We start from the raw sequence: 12,006 nt of genomic DNA, 5'->3' as shown, positions 1-12,006 counted from the left end.
AAGTACTCAATGGTATTGTGTGCCCGCAGGAGTGGTCCATGGTGATGTGTGCCCGCAGAAGTGCTCAATGGTATTGTGTGCCCGCAGGAGTGCGCCATGGTATTGTGTGTCTGCAGGAATTCTCCATGGTGTTGTGTGCCCACAGAAGTGCTCAATGGTATTGTGTGCCCGCAGGAGTGGTCCATGGTATTGTGTGCCTGCAGAAGTGCTCAATGGTATTGTGTGCCCGCAGGAGTGCTCAATGGTATTGTGTGTCCACAGGAGTGGTCCATGGTATTTTGTGCCCGGAGTGCTCCATGGAATTGTGCACCCACAGAAGTGCTCCATGGTAGTGTGTGCCCGCCGGAGTGCTCCATAGTATTGTGTGCCCGCAAAAGTGCTCAATGGTATTATGTGCCCGCGGAAGTGCTCAATGGTATTGTGTGCTTGCAGAAGTGCTCCATGTTATTGTGTGCCCACAGGAGTGCTCCATGGTATTGTGACCCAGCAGAGGTGCTCTATGGTATTGTGTGCCCGCAGGAGGGCTTCATGGTATTGTGTGCCTGCCAAAGTCCTCAATGGTATTGGTGCCCGCAGAAGTTCTCCATCGTATTGTGTGCCCGCAGGAGTGCTCAATGGTATTGTGTGCCCGCAGGAGTGCTCCATGGTATTGTGTGCCCGCAAGGAGTGGTCCATGGTATTGTGTGCCCTCAGAAGTGCTCAATGGTATTGTGTGCCCGCAGGAGTGCTCAATGGTATTGTATGTCCACAGGAGTGGTCCATGGTATTTTGTGCCCGGAGTGCTCCATGGAATTGTGCACCCGCAGAAGTGCTCCATGGTATTGTGTGCTCACGAAAGTGCTCAATTGTATTGTGTGCCCGCAGGAGTGCTCCATAGTATTGTGTGCCCGCAAAAGTGCTCAATGTATTATGTGCCCGCGGAAGTGCTCAATGGTATTGTGTGCTCGCAGAAGTGATCCATGTTATTGTGTGCCCACAGGAGTGCTCCATGGTATTGTGACCCAGCAGAGGTGCTCCATGGTATTGTGTGCCCGCAGAAGGGCTTCATGGTATTGTGTGCCTGCCAAAGTCCTCAATGGTATTGGTGCCCGCAGAAGTTCTCCATCGTATTGTGTGCCCGCAGGAGTGCTCAATGGTATTGTGTGCCCGCAGGAGTGCTCCATGGTATTGTGTGCCCACAAAAGGGCTCAATGGTATTGTGTGCCAGCGGAAGTGCTCAATGCTATTGTGTAAAAAACAACAGGAGTATAACCCATAAACCAAAGTGGGATCAGGGTAGAAGGATATAAGGCACAAACAATATCCCACAAGGTAATATTTGAAAGACAGTTAAATATGCATGCTTACAGCATTGCTAACAAAGAAGCAAGGAGACTCAAGTTCGTTTCTTGAATGTGCATATAGCATCATGTATTCAAACAAGGGGCATACATTTAATACTGTTAAAGCAGCACTGTATAGACATGACTACAAAAGCAACCCCAAATGCACTTGGTGCTCGGTGTATATGGGTGACACAAGGTGGTGACGCAAGTGACAATTGTGCACAGCTGGGGACGGCGCAAGTGAGGTGAGTGCAATAATATACAGTGTAGTGAAATACAATGGCTTAAAAAGCGAATTAAACAATTTGTCAACACATTATGCTATATGCACATTCAAGAAACGAACTTGACTCTCCTTGCTTCTTTGCTAGCAATGCTGTAAGCATGCATATTTAACTGTCTTTCAAATATTACCTTGTGGGATATTGTTTGTGCCTTATATACAATGCTATTGTGTGCTCGCAGAAGTGCTCCATGTTATTGTGTGCCCGCAGGAGTGCTCCATAGTATTGTGTGCCCGCAGAGGTGCTCCATGGTATTGTGTCCCAGCAGAGATGGTCCATGGTATTGTGTCCCAGCAGAGATGCTCCATGGTATTGTGTGCCCACAGGAGTGCTCCATGGTATTGTGTGTCCACAGGAGTGATCCATGGTATTGTGTCCCAGCAGAGATGCTTCATGGTATTGTGTGCCCGCAAAAGTGCTCAATGGTACTGGTGCCCGCAGAAGTGCTCAATGGTATTGTGTGCACCTTTTTTATGCATACAGGATACGTTCCTCATCGAAGGTCAACTTCGACCTCCACATTCTGTCTCATCCCTGGGTGACTAAACACCTTGTCCCAATTTGAACTCAATGATAAAATCTTGTTGTTATACCTATTCGTGATCTGGCTCGATCTATATGTGTATACCAATTTAAAATGCTACTTGGAGACTTTTAAGTTGTTAGTCACGCTCTCATTTCAATGTTCCTTGTAGTTTTATCTTTGGTTTTCATACATTGCGTCAGAACTCCCTTTCCCCAGATACCTGCCGTGATTGCACCTTTGTGCCGTTCTGCTTCAGCTCTTAACAACTTTTTCACCTATTACAGGACACTGCCTTATTTTGCATGTTTGTATATCCATTAAGATTACTTGTGTTCTCTAGTTGCTCTGATTAAGGGAAGCTTTAAGATTTAACAGCTGAAAAAAATCCTGCCACTCCTCCCTTTTGAGGCGAAACAGGTAGTCATCCAGGGCCTAATCCAGTCTCGTATAGACTACAGTAACGCCCTATATCTGGGGACCCCGGAATAGTGCCTAAACAAACTTCAGCGGATTCAGAACTGCATTGCACGCACCCTTCTTGGAATTCCCCGCAGAAACCCCATAGGGCCTGGTCTGAAAGCTCTGCACTGGCTCCCTGTTAGGGAGAGGATTAAATTCAAGGCCATGTGCATCACCCACCAAACCTTCTGGAAATCTGGGCCGGCGATCAATCACCCCCTGTTCATCCCCTACCATCCCAAAAAAGAACTCCGTTCATCGAAAGCCTTCGTAACCGTTGTCCCACAGATACGAAGAGCCAGATCAGGAGGCCGCTGCTTTTCCTACAATGCATCCAGGCTATGGAACTCTCTCCCCCTTCATCTAAGGTCCAACCCCAACCTTCTTACCTTTCGTAAACAACTGAAAACCTTCCTTTTCAACCAATAAGACTCTAATATTTCACCCCCACCAGCGATCCACCCCAGCAGAAGTCTCTTCTACTCATTGGCGCCTGGACGCCTCAGGGCAGCTGTTCGCGCTTTATAAAACTCCTTTCATTCAGTTCATTTAATTCATTTATAAATCTGCCCTACGTTTTATAACTATACCGTTCGGTTTGGCTGTTTCAAAAAAATGTTTTTTAATAGTGCTTTTTACTTCCGTCATCCATATAATACAGTTTGCCCTACTTTTGATTGCATAGATACAATAGCGCGAGTTTCTTCTATACTTATTATGATTTATTTTCCTTCAGTTGTAGCAACATGTTCCGAACGGGGATGACGTTACAAAAATGTCAGACCTAGCAAAAATGGATATTGTTTGTTGGGGTTTGCAGTTGCACCCTAGTGCTACAAATACGGCCACAAAGCCACCTGGTTGGTACTTCATGGGTAATCGATGCTTAGCTGCTGCACTTTTAGAATGGGGAATAACCTGCTTTTCATTATGGGAGGCGCCCATGCCAAGTGTGGTATTTCCGCCTGACCCGGTGCACTTTCCCATTGTGGGTTTAGCGTTGGGACAAGCTGCCAACCAAAGGACATCACTTTGTATTAATGTGCGTCAAATTATGCACTGAATTACAAAGTTCAAAGACTCTCCACTCTGACTTTTTTTTTTAACTGTGGGTAGATTAAAAAGAAACAAGCATTTACAATGCAACGGTTTCGCCTTTGAAAAAGTTAGAGCTATTGACATTGTTTATGACAAATTTTTATCTCAACTGGTAAGCTCATTCTGCACATTAAGTGACTGCTGCTGAAATCTCTTGTGCCCTTATGGCAGGGCCCACTCAGCCCTTCATATTGCCAAATTCATTAAATTGAGTAAAGACTTTGCTACATTTGTACAAAGGCAATTACAATGATTGACAGACTCCATTATGGACTGGATAAATACAGTCACTTTAAAATAATAAATAAAAACATATGACAGCAGTGACATAAGGAAAAGAAACTAACAGAGCAGCATCTAAACATCACAGATCACATTTCATTTTTGGCAGCACCAATTAGAAAGCCTACAATTTTACATCCTAACCCCAAGTCTGTTGTCCCTCTTGGAGATATAATCTAGATGTGCCATACATGGCAATAAAGTGGCATTTAAGCTAGACCGGAAGACTAGATGTAATGCATTTCCCTTGGTGTTATCCGACTGGCAACTTGTCTCAATCAAGATAAACTTCAGTTTTCATCCCATCTTTTATTTTATTTGCTTTAGAATGCCTCTAAAACGTCGTTTTTAGTGCTGGGCTGAGTTATGATCAACTGGCCCACACTGACCCAAGCGAGTTTGATAATAGGATAATTAACACAATCATCTCATTAATTTAAGGACCTATCAGCCAGTGGAAGATTGGCACTGTCCACTTTTGCACCCACCGACAAGTCCAAAAATGTTTGCCCATGGTAGATTGGGCATATATATATAGGTCTTTTTTTTTTAACACCTGTTCATTAGTGCACATCGCTCTTGTACTAACCCTGTGCACTGCATCAACTATACAATATGTAGCCTGGCACCAGTTATTTACAGCACAGACCCAGGCACGCACCCCCACACAGATGCGCACACATACACAGGCGCGCACACACACACACAGATGCACACAGGCACACACACTCACAGATGCACACACCCAGGCACGCACCCCCACCCCCACCCAGTGCTTTTTATAGTTCAGAAGGCATATCTAAAGAGAAAGGCGTGCGTGTGAGGGAGGCTGTGGGAGATGAGCCGGCCAGGAGAGTTGCTGCTGGGGGCGGGGAAGGGGCGGCACGAATGCCGGGGTGCTCCACAAGTTTCTCTGGAGAAGGCACTGCACGGCGGTGTGTTCACAGAAGTCGGCACCTGCTCCTCGTGTAGGAGTGAGGGGGAACTCCTGAAGCCACGGCTGGATTGGCACTCTTCCGCCTCCCCGAGCTCTCAGATGCATGTGCCCGTGGACCGGTTTGAGGCTTGCGAGAAGTGCCCCCTTCGGACGGATGCCCGCAGGGCAGCGTTACCTGGCGGACAGTGGCGAGAGGCTGCAGCGGCGTGCCGGGGACCTGCGGCTGCACTGAGCTGTGGTCTCTCTCAGCATGAGGCTGGCTGCCGGCGAGGCAGCGGGAGCCGGGCAGGGGCATGCGGTGAGGCGGCATCAGCTCCCGCGGCGCAGCGAGCACAGGTCTCCCCCAGCCCCCGGGCAGTGATGGCTCTGACTTCCAAGAAGACGAAGAGCCAAGCCTCGTTCACTCCCATGATGATCGGCGAGGAGGAGGCGGGCAGCGCAGTCACGAACGGCCGGGGACTCTCGGAGGCTACTGCACCCCGGGGCAGCCCTGGGGAAGGGAGGTCACTTCCGGGTGTGTTGTCATCCCGCCCCAGGCCTGCCTGACTTCCGGGGTCGGCTGCGGCCAATAGCAGCGCGGCCCTGGGTTGGGGGGGGCGGGATAACGCCTCACAGGATCCCCAGGCTGGCGGCGGTGATTTTCACGGCGGGAAAAAGACATGAGCGGCCAATAGAAGCGCGGCCCTGGGTTGAGGGGGCGGGACAGCGCGTCACAGAATCCCCAGGCTGGCGGCGGTGATCTTCATGGCGGGAAAAAGACACGGCAGGGAACAAAATGCGGGAGTGGGGCGGAGCCCAGAAAGGCATGATGAAAAAAGGGGCGGGACTTTAAAAAAAGAGCGTTTTCAGGGGAAAGCGTGATTGACAGCCTCTGTCTCCCAATGGCTAGCCTCCATTTATGGAGCTAGCCAATCGGAGACAGAGGCTGGACCAAAGCCCATATGTAGGATCATCAGATTTCGCCGTGGGCGGAGCAACTGCTACGCAGTTGCAACGCCCAGGGCGAAACCTAAAAATGAAGCTCAGCAGCCGCAGCCCTAACCAGCACCGGTAAACTGTCCCCACTGCCCGAGAGGCCACTCCGAGAAATCCTGGGGAGAAGGCCTGCTCAGCAGCTGCCCTGGGTTCCCAGCTCTGAGCTACTAACGCTCTCATAAGCAATGATTCCACAGATCCAGCCCTGCTTCTTACCTCTATCACCTCCTGGCAGCATGTTGTACCCACAGCCTACATGTCCCCACTCACGGGCTTTTCCCAGCTGCTACCCACCCTTTAACCTGCTTGTGTTTGAGGAAGTCCCAGAAAATCGGGTGGTAAATCGTAGGCAGGAGGTGCCTCAGAGAAGCACACACGAAATATCCTTGTCCCTATGAAATGGAGGAATGCGGTGCTAAAGAGGTAGTGAGAAACCACCCCACTCCCTAAAATGTGGTCTGAGACAACATAACAATGTGAAGTTTTACCTCAAGCACAGACTAACACATACTGTCAATAAAAAGCAGACATTAACAGTTGTCTTCTTCTTTGTTTATTCTTTCGTTGTGTTTTTTTCTTGTATTCCTATGGTTAGGAGGCTGATGCTTTCCTATTTTACCCGACTGCGTAAAATGTATCCAAATCCCTCAGTCCTGCTTTTCGATGATCATTTCCTATCCCAGGATGTCCCTGGATGCAGCTATCTGGAGCAGGAAATGGTGCAGGAGAAAGTTGAATACATTTTTAGGTTTCGACTGCAAAAAGCTGCGCAAGCAGCTTTTGCGCAGGAGAAATCTAATGAGAACTGTAGTGTGGCTTTGGGTCGGCCCTCGTCATTCATTGGCTGGCTCCATAAATGGAGCCTAGCCATTGGACGAGGGGCCTGTCCGTCAATGCCGGACCAGATTCGGAGGCGTTCCCGAGATTCTTTGGCTTTTGCCGACGTCACGCGACGTCAGCCGAAAGCCGGGAACGCCCCCGAATCTGGTACGGCATTGCCGGCACCAGTGACTATCCTGCTCCTGATTGGTGAAGCTGCGTGGACGTCACTGCTGGTCCACGAGGGAGCCCACTCCTCGGGAAACTTCGCCGCCCGCCTGCCTGAGCTAGAGACGGGCCGCCGCGCTGCCCGCGGCGACCCGGAAGTGACCGGCCGGCCGGCCAATCCTAGCGCGGCCGGCCGGAAGTGCCCGCCCCCCGCAGCCCGGGGGAAGAAGGAAGACGGCAAGAAGTATGGCGGCGCCCGCGGGGCTCCCGTGGCCTGGAGGGAGCCCCGGGAGATGCGGAGGACGTTGCCGGTCTCCCATGCCAAAGAGGGAGACCGGAGAAGTGCCAGCGAGATTGCCGCCGTCGATGTTGCCGGTCTCCCATGCCGAAAAGGGAGACCGGAGAAGTGCCGCCGTCGCAAGGTGCAGGTGAGTCGATCTGCTTGCACAGGAGGAGCCCCGGGGAAAGAGAACGTCCCTCCGCGGCCCCGGAGAGTCCCGAGGAGCGGGAGCTCTCGTCCAGCAGCCGCCGGACCCGGTGAGTGCCTGCAAGGGGAGAGGGTCGTCGGGACACATTGTCGGTGTCCGCCCCTCCCCCCGTAGTAGAAGTCACCATGTCCCCTGCGCCTCTGTCCCGTGCATCCCCGTGCGCCTCCTCCTTCCCTCGTGTCGGGTCTCCTTCTCCGTGGGTTAGGTTAGGTGTGTGCATGCGGTACTGCTTATGTTGCCATATTTATCTCCTGCGCGTACGTGTTGGCACCGATACACACCTGCAGCAATGCTGAGCAAACTCTTCCATACATGCAACACCAAGACACTTACCACATTGTCTACACAGCCCTCAGGCACTTAACATCCATGTATACAATATCATGTAATGCTTACGCGTCCAATGGCTTTCTCGTTTGTGCTTCAAATTCATGCAGCGACACAAGTCAGATGACACCAGTGTACCTCGCGCACGGCCAAAACACCAGCCATACAGGGCACACGACACACGCCCTCTGCAACTCCGAGCACTTCGTGCCTTGTAATGGCTATGAAGCACTCGAACATTTATAAATACAAAAAAAGTCATTTGAGGGCGGTTAACTATCTCATATGTAAGGTAACAAATCGCCACTTCACCTACTGGGGCAAAAACCCTTGCTCCACAACCGACTCTACTCCTCAAGCGTTGCTTTCTGCACCAACCATGCATCCCTTCCCCAACCACGGCCTTGCTCTCTCCAGTAAGTCAACTTTCCCACAGCTTTATTTGTTTTCAGTTTTATGTGGCATGAACTTGGGCCAAAGATATTGGAGCGCTGGGCACGAGCTCCAGCTTGCTTTTTACACAGTCATATTCATTTGGGGGGTGGGGGGGGGAGCACGAGTAGCTTAAGTGGTTTGTCCAGGACCACAGAATGTTGATCCGCCGTCAGGACTCGAACCTGTTCCCTAGCTCCGGAGTTGGCAGCGATTAGGCCACATCTGCCAAGCGTTAGCTCCCCCACCGAGTTTAGAGCTCCCGCTCCTTCTTAGAGCTCTGCCCCCACCGCCGCCTCCCCTGTTTGGCATCTCTCGACCCCTCCGCCAACGCGAAGCTCCCCGGCCAACTTCTGCTACTTAACCAGCTGTGGCGCCCCCATCACCTCTGCCCCCATCTTCGACCAACATTTTTTCTCTCTCTCTCTCTCTCTCTCTCTCTCTCTCTCTCTCACACGGAAATCTTATTCTCTCTGTTCTTCTGGGGTTTATTTGAAACAGTCTGTGTTTAATTATGTTTGTGTTTGCCTTGGTCTCGGTGCTTGGATACAACGGGAGCCCCTTGTCCTTTCCTGTCTCTGCGGTGTATGCGAGGGGGCTGCTGGTTGCGTCACACTGTTCGCAGCTAGAAGCGGGCAGCACAGCTCCCGGCGGCCCCCCAAGGAAGGGTTTTCAGTCAGGGTCCCAGGGCCGCAGGAGAGAGGAGCAGGAAGAGGGAGGCAGTACCCGAGTCCTGTCTTTGTAGGGCTGCGGGGAGTTGATATTCCATCCAGACTGAGGCCTACTTCCTCTGCCCGCCTCACTTCCACGTGAGGCGTCATGCCCCTCTCTCTCTCCACACTGTCCATCGGGAGTCCTGCTTCCGCTCACCCCTACCCTTTACCAGGAGAGGATTTCTTACCCACACTGCTCTCCCATCGCAGGTGGGTACTTACAAAGGGACATTATATGGTATTCCAGACACGGACACTTCCTCTGCCCTCCACAGTGTCCCTGGTGAGTATGTTGTCAGAGTGCATAGGGAGTTCAGAGTGCATAGGGAGTGCATAGGGAGTGCAGAGTGCATAGGGAGTTCAGAGTGCATAGGGAGTTCAGAGTGCAGAGTGCATAGGGAGTACAGAGTGCATAGGGAGTACAGAGTGCATAGGGAGTGCAGAGTGCATAGGGAGTGCGTGCATAGGGAGTGCAGAGTGAGTGCATAGGGAGTGCAGAGTGCATAGGGAGTGCAGAGTGCATAGGGAGTGCAGAGTGCAAAGGGAGTGCAGAGTGCAAAGGGAGTGCAGAGTGCATAGGGAGTGCAGAGTGCATAGGGAGTGCAGAGTGCAGAGTGCATAGGGAGTGCAGAGTGCAGAGTGCATAGGGAGTGCAGAGTGCAGAGGGAGTGCAGAGTGCATAGGGAGTGCAGAGTGAGTAGGGAGTGCTAGGGAGTGCTAGAGAGTGCTGAGTGAGTAGGGAGTTCTAGGGAGTGCTAGAGAGTGCAGAGTGACTGCAGAGATTAAGCTAATGGCAATGTAAATGACAATGCCATTTATTTATCTGTTTTCAAAACCAACACATAAATACAAATTTTGTCATTTACAATGGCAATAACTCTAACTTTTCCAAAGGCGAAACCATTGCATTGTAAATGCTTGTTTACTTGTGCCCTTCTACACAGACGTGATGTAGAAACAAATCTTTGCCCAGCGTTAATTTGGGCCATCCATGGGTGACCAGTTAGGAAAAAGTATGTGCATGTCAGAGTAGCAGGAACTGGCACCAACTTAAAAGTAGGGTGGAGCTTGCCATGATCCTGCAGCCTGGCACCGTCCCAGCGAAGCTGGCATCAAGCTGTTGCTTGGAATCTGATGCAATCTTTGAGGATGGGTGGAGTTGTGAACCCTTTTGCTCTGACAAAGAGCAAAGCATAAGTGGCTTGTTTATTGGAAGGGCAATCCCTTCCACCTGCCACAGTACCTAACATGTGTAGTACTGCTTCCAATAACATGGCACTTATTGCCTGGTTTAAAATTTGGTGGAAAACCGCCCAGAGAATTTAACACATCACTAATGTACTACCATATGGGTCACAGCTGGGAGATTGGGAGACAGAGAGAGCCATTTCGAATTTCTCTCTTATCTGTTTTCATGGTAAGGCCTAACCTTGTAGAGAGAAAGGAAAAGAGAAAACATTTTAGCAAAGATATTTACAGGTCTTCTCCTAAGTAGGTAAATTTGACATTTTTGATTAGTCCTTCTCGCTAAGTACAGTTTATCTCAGGGTTATTTTTGAGAAAATCCTTCGATGGTGTGACAGAAATATAAGCATGTCAAGATAAGTGGGTTGAGTAATTTCAACATGGATGCTGAAGGTACACTCTCTACAGAGGGCAATGGGGGCAATGTTTACAGCTAGAAGCCTGACAATGGCGAATTATTGCTGCTTCCTAGTCACTGAAATGGGAGCTATTGCACCCGAAGCACTGGAAATATGACAGTATTATTGTTTTAAAAAAAATACATTTAACTCTAATAAGGTATGCGAGCTATCAGTGTACTTTGCCATTTTCAGTACTATGATAGGCATAATCAAGATAATTATAAAAAAGCATACATTTGCTTCTGATGGAAAAGGAAGAGGGCATGCCACTCAAGGTGGGTGAAAATGCAGCATTAAAAAGTAAACATCATCCTGCGGCTTTAAATGAAGAAGCGAGGTCAACCTTCACTTTTAGAAGCACATCCTGAACATTTGGCGAAAAGGAGAATGGCACAGCATAATTCAGCCTTCTAAGTGGATAATATTGACACAATAGAGCGGCCATCTTTAAGTGGCACTAATGTTAGTAGACCGCATTGAAGTTTAATTAACAAAAAACTCGAAAACATAATTGCTTACACAAAACGTCATTGAATTCGATGCCATTTTCAGTAAAAGTGATTTTTTTATTGAAATAAACTCTGTATATTACTTATGGAGAGATGTATTTGTGGTTTCTACCTTGAGAGCAGCCAGTTGAATTGATTAGCGGTCTATTAGATGGATACAAATTGCTGGAGGTGGGAGAAGGCTGAAAAGTCGTTTCACTGAAGCTATACAGCTAAGAAGGGAGGCACTTCTAGGTTGATTCTCAATCCCACATAATGACTTGAGGAGTTCGCCCTAGGTCCTTAACTACCTGAAAGTGCCCTCTTCTTCAACAAAATTGATTAGCATATGAAGTGGAATCCATGTTTGGTGTCAGTCAATGGCAGCGCTCGGAATATGATTAGCTACCATCATTGATCGGCTGCCTTCTGGCATGAGGTGGTGGAGTATTGCACAAAGCGTTGCTCCAGCTGACACCTGTTGCCACAGATATGTTCCCTTTCAGTTTGACTCCTTCCTCCTACTCTCAACACTTTTCACTCTCACAATCCCTCCCTTTACACCGGTAAGCTCCTCACGCTCCTCTACTACTCTGCCCTCCTGCCTCCATTCAGAATTTCCATTCCAAAGGGCCCTGGGCAGATGACCGTACAGGGCTGTTTATGGCCTGTTATTGATCACATAGGGTATTTGTAATACAGTTTACCGTTCTTTCCTCTCCATTTGCCTCAAGGTCAGGGCCAAAAGCTGGGTGTAGGAAAATTATTGGAACGATTACCTGAATTAAATAAATAATAAATAGTGCAGTATCATTGTACATCCTTTCAATATTGTCATGCCTTGAAAATTAGTGAATGTGCTAAATTAATGCATGGACCTAAGTATTATAGAAACATGAATCTTGCTGAACGCCATCAAAAAAGTTTTTGGGCCTCTTTTAGACTGTGTACAATTTACTAAACACTCTAATTTCACCCACATTTAACTGTGGAGCCCTAGGCAGGACAAAATAATTTCCATGTGAATGGGAGGAGAAAA

Source organism: Lissotriton helveticus, chromosome 5_1, assembly GCF_964261635.1.
Source record: "Lissotriton helveticus chromosome 5_1, aLisHel1.1, whole genome shotgun sequence".
Taxonomy (NCBI): Eukaryota; Metazoa; Chordata; class Amphibia; order Caudata; family Salamandridae; genus Lissotriton; species Lissotriton helveticus.
This window is presented reverse-complemented; position numbering follows the sequence as displayed.